Here is an 11243-nt window from a genome sequence, read left to right on the forward strand (position 1 = left end):
TATATGGTCTCACTCTTGGCTGGAAGCAGTGCTTAAACAATGGAAAAAACACAAATTTTGTCCAAAAACCTCTCATGTTTAACTGTTTTCCACTTTTTCTTTGGTCATTTTAGCCTTTTTGGCCAGAGTGAAGGGAGTATCTGCCATCAAACAAGAAGACAGCTGCATGTAACTACGACGGTGTTTGCTAGTTCACCTTACATGCATTAATGTAATAACGTGGTTAGCGTACTCAACGTTAATTACACACGAACAACATTAAGCTACTCACGCAGAGAAGAACGGCTGCTGCTGCCATCATCATCCATCATCATTTCTGCTACACTGGCAGGGCTAGGGGCCAGGACTCTCCTCTTCGGGTTTTTGGGGGATGTTGCTAACTCCGGGTCCGATAACAGGCACCACACCCGCAGTAGATGTGCACGGTGTGAGGTCTCGCAGCAAGCTATCAAACACGGCGCATTTCTCGGCTTTAAAAAAAAAAACGCTATGTGTTGCCAGGTGTTTCATCAGATTTGAGGTCACATATCACAGTATCAGCTTAAAGCACTTGTTGCAGGCTGCTGAGTTTGCATCTTTTGCTGTGAAGTACAGCCAGACTTTTGATCGCTTCGCCTTGGGCATTTTTAATCTGTAGCTATGCTCTAAAAGAACGTACGTACCTGGCCCCGCCTACTATCCTCGGAAACGTAAAATGATTGGCTAGAATTGGCTCAGGAAAAAAAAAAGCACCGAAATGTGCGCTGCTTTTCGGTCTGGTTACTACCGTTTATGTCAGAACCGGTCCCATCATGGCACCGGACACCGGTACCCATCCCTACCCAGGTACCATCCCTCCCTTAGGAACCTCTCCTCACTCTCAAATCAGCAATTTCTTCCCACTGCCCTCCATTAATAAACTCTCCTTCATGCATTGCTTTGGAATAACTCATTTCTCCTTCTTCTACAGTGGTCCCCACTCCTGTGAAGCTTTCTCCCTGCCATTGTGGTGACCATAGTCACCCCTGTGTTACATCAACTTTTGTTTAATACAAAGAAACTGTTTTTGAGTCCTCTTTTGCACATCGGCCTTGTGGCCCTGACATTCACATCATGGATATACACTGTACAGTCTTGAACTCTTTAAAGTTAAAAATAAAAGTGTAATTAAAAGGATTCATTTGCTGGGGTACATTTCAAATCTATTTAGCTTCCAAAATAGTTCATTGTTTAACATTAATTTATTTTTGTATTTCCTAGGGCTGATATTCCTTTAGGAGGTGTGAATAACAACCACCCTGACTGTACTGCCTTATACTTTTGAGAAAACCTGAACTTATTACCCCTATTATTGGGGTATCAAGTTCAACCCCATTAACTAATAATGGGGTAACAAGTTACCCCATTATTAGTTACAAGATACTTTTAATCCTTGCATAACAAGTGCTTTTGACTCTTTTCTCCTCTTTCTATTGATATCTGTGGAGTAACTAAGAGAATAGCATTACCAAGAGAGGGAACCTTTAGGCTCAGATTTCACAGCAGTGTCAGAGCAGCATCTGGTGTAACATCACATCGTTATTATTATTATTATTATTATTATTGTTATTATTATTATTATGTATTTATCTTTAGTACATGTTTTGAATTTCCTACAGTGTTCTTCTGTTCTCGCTCTTCTGAGTGAATGCTGGAGAAAACAAAGCAGCAGTTATTACTAATTTTTTTTCATTATTATTATTATTATCATCAATGTGTTGGTGGTGTTCACCATATCACACACATAAATGCCAGTGCCAAGTGGAGCTTTTTTGAAAACATGTATGTTCTCAAAACAACTTTTGTTGTTTAGCTGATATTACATATTTGATATTTTTCATTTATTTATTCTTAAGCCCAAACAAAGTTCATATCATGTACAGAGAACAAGGAAAAAGAACAAAACTATTTGCATGGAATAAAAATATGCACACAGATAAAAAAAGGGGAACTGGATGATAATGGGCTGTGAATCAGTTTTAGAGTGTGGTAAATGGGCTGCTTCTAATAAAGAACTATTCTACTGTAAGCAAGCATTCAAAGTGCTTTTATACAACTTTCCTGATCCACCCAAGCACTTTTTTTCTGTGCTTTTCCTATGTTATGCTTTCTATCTGACATTCACAGTGTGATGGATGCATCGGGTTAGTGTCTTGCCTAAGGATATTTGGCATGCAAACTGGAGCAGGAAGGGATCAAACCACCGGCCCTTCAATTATCAGGTGATCTGCTCTACGACCTGAGCTAAAGCAACCCCAGCCTTAACATAGGCATTATAATGAGTTGAAATTGTCATGGCTACTATGAACTTATTCTTTGCATGGCTTTCAATTTCACACTTGAACTCTGCAAATTTTTAAAAAAAAAATCTTTCTGCTTTTGAAAAGCAGAAAGACACGCTAGAGAGATTACATCTCTCGGATGGCCTGTAGTGGTGTGCGATACTGCATATTTTGGTATCGATCCGATACCAAGTAAATTCGGGCCAGTATCGCCGATACCAATACCGATATGATACTTTTCAATAAATAAGGTGGATGCCTCTTTGAATTGCTAAATCGCAATTAATTTTCATGACCTTAAGTGTTTTTTGTGATGTTTCCTTTGGTATTATTAATTAGTTAAAACCCAGGACATAATTAGGAGAAATAATTTATTTATAATTAAATAAAAAATGTTTTATTATTGTGGCAGGTCGTGGTCTGCAATGCCGCTGCAGGTGAGATGGACTCACCTTCACTGCATCTACAATGATGCCTCGCCGGCTTAAAACCTGTGCGCTGCTTGTGCTGTTGTTGTTTTTGGTGTTGATGTGTACAGCTGGCAGCAGGAGGGCTGCAGCCGTTGCATGTAGGCTACTGTTACAGCAACCGTGTGATCACTGAAAGGGTGGACAGCGCGCAGCTCGGGGCGAGACGGAGGCTGGCGCGCCAGCGGGACCTACCAAGCTGGAGACGGAGGTCGAGGTGCATGGGGGTCCTGCCACGCCTGAAGGCGGCATGCTGTCCGCTTCGGCACGCAGGCTGCCCAGCTGCCTGTGAGCCCCGGCTCACTTCCACGCCTGCTTCGCCACCGCTGCTTGCCATATGGGTGGCCATCAGGCTAGCTCCGGGGCTTCCGCTGGAGGCGCGGGCGACGGCCAGAGTGGACACTTCCCCATCGCTGGGCTGGGGCATGGGGCGCCGATGGTCCGGGCCGATTCCCTCGCCTGCTCGCAGGGTGAGGTGAAGCGAGCGAGGGGGGTATGTGGCAGGGCGTGTTCTGCGATGCCGCTGCAGGTTTGGTGGTGGTGATGTGTACGGGCTGCCAGCGGGAGAGCTGCAGCCGTTAAATGTACTGTTACAGCAACCGTGTGATTATTGTAAGAATAAATGATGCTGCGAAATGAAAATGCCATCGGGTCTGCCGTGGTGGCGATCTTTTTGTTTTTGTTTTAATCTCAAGTGTCAACCAGTAAACAAATTAAAACAAATACTGTTGATAAACTATAATACAAAAAATCACAATTAAAATTCTCAACAACAAAAACAAAAAAATATATATAATTAATATGTAAACAACTTAACAACCCCCAACGTGTCTAAGTGCAACACCGAAACATAAAAGTGGGGGAGAGGGAGCAAAGTGCTCTCCGCTGACACAGGAGCGGTGAGTCCAGCGACCTGGTTGTTTCGTTTTTGCCAAAAGCACAGCATAGCAAACAAGCAGAACTCAAAGTAAAGAATTGATCTCACCATGCTAGTATCGATCCAATACTGAGGCCGACTTAGGATCGATACTATTGATATTTGGATCGAACTGCCCACCACTAATGGCCTGGGAGCATCTTGGTGTTGGAAGTCCTACTTGATTAGACAGCATTAGTACTGCATGCATGTCAAACAACATGTGCAAGGGTGGTCCTAGCCTGTTTGGTGCCTGGGCAAACACTCCCTCCTATGATGAGGCTTCATTCCAGCTATGTAAAATGTGACCTTTATTTCTTCTGTCTCCTTCTTTTCTACTTGAAGAGGCAGAGAAAGTTTCGAGGAAATGATGTTAAGGAGCATGCCCACTTCAGGGCAGATCAAAGCTGACCCTAGTTGATATTTATGTAATACAGTTCTCCTTCATGTAATCCTTGCACCTTTTTACGAGCAGTATTTTTTTTTCTTCTGTGTAGCTTCAAATATGGTCAGGTCTCTCTTGGAAATGAGATTTTTAATCTCAATGAGATTTTTTTTACCTGGATAAATAAAGGACTAATAATAAATAAATAAACAAATAAATAAATAATGCCATAAACATGTCGAGCTCTTCCCCAGACTCTTTTTTTTTCCTTTTCTTTTTTTTAGAAATGTTGCTCCTTTAGAGTTCAAACTGAACAGCGAAAGCTTTTGGCTCAAATGTATAAATTTTGATGTTGTTGTTTGATCCACCATTTACAAGGTTTACACACACAGTGGTAAATACACTCACCTAACAGGCTAAAGATCCCTGGTTCCATCCTACACTCAAAAAAGTCAGCTAAGGCAGTTGTTTGATTAATTCAATAGACATTTGTCTATTTAACATGAACATATTGAGTTTATGTTTTTAAATCATTATCAGTAGTTGGTTTAACATAAAATAACAAAACGTTTAATGAACTAGATTTGCATTTTCAGATCAATTAAATGTAATTATTTTAAATCAACAACTCTAAAACCGATGCCTAGTGCGCATGCTCAAACTTCCCAGAAGTGAAGAGGCGGGAACGCGGAGAAAGTTATATGTGTTCAGTGAACTGACGATTCCCTCTGCGGAATCTTCCACAATACAGGTAAGTAATAAATAACTGAAAATATCTTAGTCAAACGAAGTGGTTCCCTCGGTTAATTGTTTAACAATGTTTTTAATTCCAAATGTAAGTTGCCATTAGCAGTGTTGGGTGTAACGCAACACATGTTTACGCGTTACTGTAATTAAATTACTTTTCCACTGAAAAAGTAGAGTAACTAAATACTGTTCATTTTTAGGTATTTTAATTACAGTTACTTACAATGTACTTGCGTTACATTGTAAAATAATTAAACTCGCTGAATATCATTATTTAATTTCAATAATTTATCTTCTAAATATAGAAATAAACTCTGCCGCTTTAACATCGCTGTAGTGCAGCTGCACGTCATTTCACGCCAGTTTGCTGCATAGTCGTATTCTAAAGCGGAAGATGTCGGACTCGGCTGAAGAGAGTGGCTGTTTTCTGAAATGGACATATTCCCGTCTCTTCACTTTTCTGAAACAAGCAGACAAGAACATTACAGTAATATGTAAAAACTATCGGCCACTGTTGATAGCATGAGTAATCTACTGAAGCACCTGACACGAGAGCATAGACGAACACTTCTGAGTGATCCTTGTTCATTATCCATGGATAACATGGGGAACACATGGATCCTGCTAAGCAGGGAAACCTTGATTTTACTTCAGCAGCACAGAAAGCGTCTGAAGGTGAGCTTAAAAAAATGACTGCAGGCTACATTGTAGAAGAGATGCTACCGCTGCGTACTGTAGAGCAACCCCCGGGCCACAGACCGGTACTGGTCCGTGAGTCGTTTGGTACCGGGCCGCGAGAGTTGAGGCTCGGGTGTGAAATGTATGGTTTTCAGGGTTTTTATTGGTTTTTAGCGTTATTTTGTTATCGTTTTTATCGTTAACTCGGTTTTCCTGGGTCTTTTCACGTGTGTTATGAATAAATCTTCTTTTTTTCGGTACCGGTACTAGTTTTATTTTGTTGTATTTATCCGCGACACCTTAAAGGCCAGTCCGTGAAAATATTGTCGGGCATAAACCGGTCCGTGGCGCAAAAAAAGGTTGGGGACCGCTGCTGTAGAGTCTCCGTCTTTAAAAAATAAATAAATTATTATTTAAAGAGTTTAATTTCTATTGTTTGTCCACTCAAGGTTTATAGGGATTTTAAGAAGTATTTAGTTAAATTACTTATTGAGTAATTAAGTTACTTTTCAGACACAGTAATTAGATAAGTATTTTAAATACACTATTGATTAAGTAATTAGTAATTAATTACCAGAGGTGGGACCAAGTCATTGTTTTGCAAGTCTCAAGTAAGTCCCAAGTCTTTATCCTCAAGTCACAAGTCAAGTCTCAAGTAAAGTCAAGCAAGTCAGAGTCAAGTCGCAAGTCAAGACAGACAACTTTCAAGTCAAGTCCCAAGTCCGAAACTTTGAATTTCAAGTCCTTTCAAGTCTTTTTTTTAACCCTCTGGGGTCCCGGGTATAATTGGCCGTTCTTGACTACTTTTGATTTTACTTCTATATTTCACTTTTAAAATATGTTTTTCTTGCCTTGTTTGGTATCATTATTTACAGCACAACCTCAAATATCTGAAATTTGAGTTATTTTTTCATTTTGGTATACTATATTAGCAAAGTTGATCTAAATTCAGACAAAAATTCAGAATCCGAGTAGAAAAAGTTATATTTTTTACATGTTTAACGAATCATTTTCATAACTTGAAATGCAAATAGAAATTGTACATTTCTAAAAATTCTGCACAAGTTTTGCAAACAACAAAGTTATATGGTACTATTTACCTAAAAATGCAGCCAAGGCCTCAGGCGTTTTTGTATAACCATTTAAATCTATTTACAGAACAATCAGGTGTGCTGCATCAAATAAGAAGGCACACAAATTATTTGTGCCAGTCCAAAAAATGTAGTTTGTGTTCAGTATAAGACAGAGGAGAACACCACAGGCCTAAACCCTGCAGGTCTGACAACTGGAGGTGCAACAGTCCAGTTTTCTATGTGGGAACAGCGTTTACACTGGAATCTGCCTTTGACAGCTTTTTTTAGATCAAATATGAAATTCAGCAGTCTAACCGACACACAATACAAAACAATAACTACACAACAAACTAACTATAGCCTCCAAACACGCTAAACGTCACTAATGTCTCACATATGAAAACTCTCTCTCTCTCTTTCTTTTCGCTCGCCCGCTTTCCGTCATGGGTGTCACTCTAAAAACTTCCCTTCTCCTAAACAACCAAATGTCACATGTTGCCTTATCATTTTTTTTGATTGGCTGACATGGTAAACTCTAACACCAATAGGGAAGGGGTGTTTTTCTTTTTCACTCGCAAGTGGAGAGCGTATGCTAGGCTGTCTGTAGAAAACGCCGTTTTTGTCTAGCATCCCTGTTGAGAATAACCTTTGCAAATAAACAACAGCTAATAATATAAGATCAAAGTATTTTATTTGATGTATTGACATAAATGACAGAAGAAAAAGGCCATGTATAGCAGGACTACTCAATTACACACTAAGGTGGGCCAGATTTTCTAACCAAAAAACTTTTTCCTGGCTCAGACATGCAAAAGTTAAACACGACCATACACTAATTGCAAATTAAACACAGTGATTTTGAATTGTGATGTGATGGTAAAATAAATATTTGTCAGTCTAAACTGGGTTAAATCTACGGGGTTAATGATGGGAGGAGACGGAGAGAGACTGAGTACAGCTACAGAACCCACTTTCTGAAACGGACCCTGCTCACCATTCACCGACAATTCTGAGCTAACAAGTTGCATGTTATTCTTGGATGCGCTTGCAGGACCGGATTTAAAATAGCATGACAAACATATCATACCTGTTAAAGCCAACCAGTATCATCAACGTAGCCCGAAGAACATTTGCTAATAAGATGAAGTTAGCTAAGTCAGCTGTCTCATCGTAGCAAAAAAAAAAGAAAAAAAAAAAAGCACCACTTACCGTTCTTTATGCAACTTCAAATGTCGGACAAAGTTGGAAGTTGTTCCATCTCCGTCTGTGATTCTCTTCTTGCATGTTTTGCATATTGCATTTCGTTTTTTGTTGACTACTTCGTAGTTTATGTACCTGAAAGAAATTACTCTTGGAAGCATTTTTGGCTCAAGCGTTTTTGTTCTTGTTTTTTTCAAATCTGGTTAATTTGATTGGCTGTGCTACAGCCCACGCTCACATACATACAGAGTGTGGTAAGAATGAATGAATGAATGAAGTGAATTAATTGTCCGCACTTTTTATATAATATGTATGTTAAATTTTAGATTTGGGTAAAATATCAAGTCTTTTCAAGTAAACAGGTTCAAGTCCAATTCAAGTCCCAAGTCACTGGTGTAAAAGTCCAAGTCAAGTCACAAGTCTTACAACCTTTTTTCAAGTCAAGTCTAAAGTCATAAAATTAATGACTCGAGTCCTACTCGAGTCCAAGTCATGTGACTCGAGTCCACACCTCTGTTAATTACTTTTTTAAAGTAACTTACCCAACACTGGTCATTAGACAACGGGAGCGGAGCAAATACAGTGAAAATCGGGTATTAGACGGTGCCAATCGGTACCGTCTAATACCTGATTTCTAATCCACTCCGGCTATATTTATGTCATTATTAGCATTTCCACTTCATTGCTTTTCATTTTTTCTTGTTACCCGTTTTCGCAGTTACTCTTATAGTGCTTTTAGCGGTTATTGATATGTTTAGTTCAATATTTAACACGTTTGTAATTCACTTTCAAAGTAAATGAAGTTAGCTAAAGCTAGTATGGTTGTCTCATTGAACTTTTACCTAGCTCTGTTAGGATTAACTTTGGTTTTAAATGACGGTTATTGTAAGACATGGTCTTTCTTCACTTTTTTTATTATCATTTGCATTTCTTCTTTCTTTCTTTCTCTCTCCTTTTTTTAAGCATTCAGCCTCTCACGGTAAGGCAAGTTAAACTAGCGTGCGCGAGCTGCTAAATATTAGCTGTTTCCAAATTCAGGGGCTGCATCCTTCGAATTGACTTGAACGCTAGTGCATTGAAAAAATAGCATGAGCACGAGGTCAGAGGAAAAGGCAATGGCGGATAGTTATGAAAATCGCCTGTCGGACCTTTACCACAACTACCAGCATCTTTATTGCATAGTGTGAAACACTGCTATTACATTTGGCAACAGATTGGATATTTATCTGTGAATTTTATATTGCAAGAGGTATTTATATGTATTTGTATTTTTTTTAATACATTTGCAACAAAATAAAAAAAAAATCCACTGTGCAATTTTTATAAAATAATTTTGTCTGTTTTCTTTACCATAGTAACGCCACAAAGAAAGCTGCCCCCTTTTTCTGGTTGTTTGTGCCTCCTCTTTAATACATGGTAAGTTTTTACCATCATACATTTTTTATGATAGTTTTATGATTTAATCAAAGTGAAAAAAAAAGGTGCCAATAAAACCATCCTTAAAACTGCTTCTCTTTTTTTTCTTTCAGTGACTTGTATGTGGCAGTGCAAGCGTTGTTCCATCAGGGAGAGTAGTAGGTACAAATTATTGAAACACTGTAGATTACATCACCATTATGGACCCAGCCAGCGTTATCTTTGTATATGTAAATTGTCCATGCACATTTAAGACTTGGTGTGGACTAAAAACACATGTTTACAGATGTCACTCTTCTCATTTTAAACAGACAGCTGTCAGTTCAGTCACTTTTAGGTGCGAGTTGTGTGACTGCAGTGACCTTACCACAGAGAGAGATTATTTTGGACATATTGGATCACATTTACAAAATAGTGAGACAGTAATTTTTTTTTATTTTCAGGCTGCTCTTTCAAGACAGATATCTTTGGTACATTTTATACACACAAAAAGACGAAGCATCATTCAGATTCACTTAAAGATTTCAAGGTAGGTTTAGTGGTGTGTTTTGACCCAGCATAACATTCTGATGACCCTGAAGGTGTAGGTGTAGGTGCTAGTTGCTCTGATTTCTTAGATCCTGCAGTTAGAACTGAGTTGGTGTCACATCCTAATTGTTTTTTTCCACACTAGATATATTTCTACTAATGAAATTAGTTTGCTAACAGCAACAGGGATGAGTCAGTGAGTCCGTTGGGCTTGTGAATCATGATTCACAAGTCAGTAGAGTGATTCTCGAGTATTAAATGATTCGTTCATGATTCGCACATCACTACTCTATACTTTACGAGAACGGATGACAACAGGGCAACTTGCAATACTTGCAAAGTAGATATTTCATTTAAGGGAGGAAACACTACGAATATGCAAAAGCATTTGCTCACAAAACACACAATAACCTTAAATGAATGTCGTGTTTTTAATTCTGCTCCGGACTCGTGAATCTCAACCCAGCAGTCTACCGGTAGCGTCTCCTTTTCAGGCCAAAGGCTTGCACTTATTTGCCACAGCAGATGCCCCCGATTTTCGGTAAGTGAATGTGTTTAATTGTGGGCAGGGACATTACTGGATATTCTTGTGTAATTGCTACAGGAAAATTTATGTTATACTTTGTTATTGCTTGTTCAAAGAGAAGATATAAAACAAAGTTCTAAGCTAATCGACCTTAGTGTTCTCCTTTTTTAAAAAGAATCGATAAAGAATCGATAAAGAATCGAATCGTTAAACAGAATCGAAAATGGAATCGGAATCGTGAAAATCTTATCAATACCCATCAATACAGGTCAATGAGACGGAGTCAGAGGTGAAGTGTTGCACTCTGTTGGGACTCACTGTGAGAGACGCTGCTGAATGAACATCTTAAAACAACATGCAGTGAAGAGACAAAGCTCACAGATGTTAGGATTCAAAATATCACAGTAAAAATTGTTTGTTTGAAGCTTTTTTTTCTGAAGATCAGTGATAATATTTCAGTACAATACAGTGTTTGTTTGGTCAAACTATGATCTTTATCATGAAAACTTTATCACCTATATTAAATTCAATGGTCCAGAATTAAAAACAAATAAGAAAACCCACATAAAATAAAAATTAAACATAAAAATGAAAGAATATAAACTTTTTTTCTGTTAGAAGGAAGTTGTACCAATCTCTCCACAGTATTGGTGCCAAATCTTTTTCTTGTTAAACCCACAATAACTGCAAATAAATCTATGAATAAGATTTGTTATTACAGCTTTAAATGTAGTGACTCCTGCAGCTGGAAACATTTCACTGCCACTGAACCATCTGGGTCTCTCAGTAATAATCTCACGGCAACATTAGAAGCTACTTGAAGTTTCTATGAACTTGCTTTCCTACAGTTTGTCCACAGTGTGCATGTTTGTTGCTGCACAAGCAAATATCTTCATCATCTGTCGTGTAATAAGATGTCTGACATACGTTACCTTACAGACCATTCTAACATCAGCAAATCTTACATGTTTGTTCTCTTTGCTTCTACAAATCATGACAACACACTC

At 38.6% G+C, this 11243-nt stretch overlaps 1 long non-coding RNA gene across 1 annotated transcript; it reads left to right on the plus strand.

Annotated features, from left to right (window-relative positions):
* The first annotated feature begins 8598 nt into the window (after positions 1–8598).
* On the plus strand, positions 8599–9545 carry LOC120439079. Its single transcript, XR_005612366.1, has 3 exons — positions 8599–9015; positions 9122–9182; positions 9296–9545. It is a non-coding gene; the product is annotated as an uncharacterized LOC120439079 (long non-coding RNA).
* The last annotated feature ends 1698 nt before the right edge of the window (positions 9546–11243 follow it).

This window comes from Oreochromis aureus, linkage group 3, assembly GCF_013358895.1.
Source record: "Oreochromis aureus strain Israel breed Guangdong linkage group 3, ZZ_aureus, whole genome shotgun sequence".
NCBI lineage: Eukaryota > Metazoa > Chordata > Actinopteri > Cichliformes > Cichlidae > Oreochromis > Oreochromis aureus.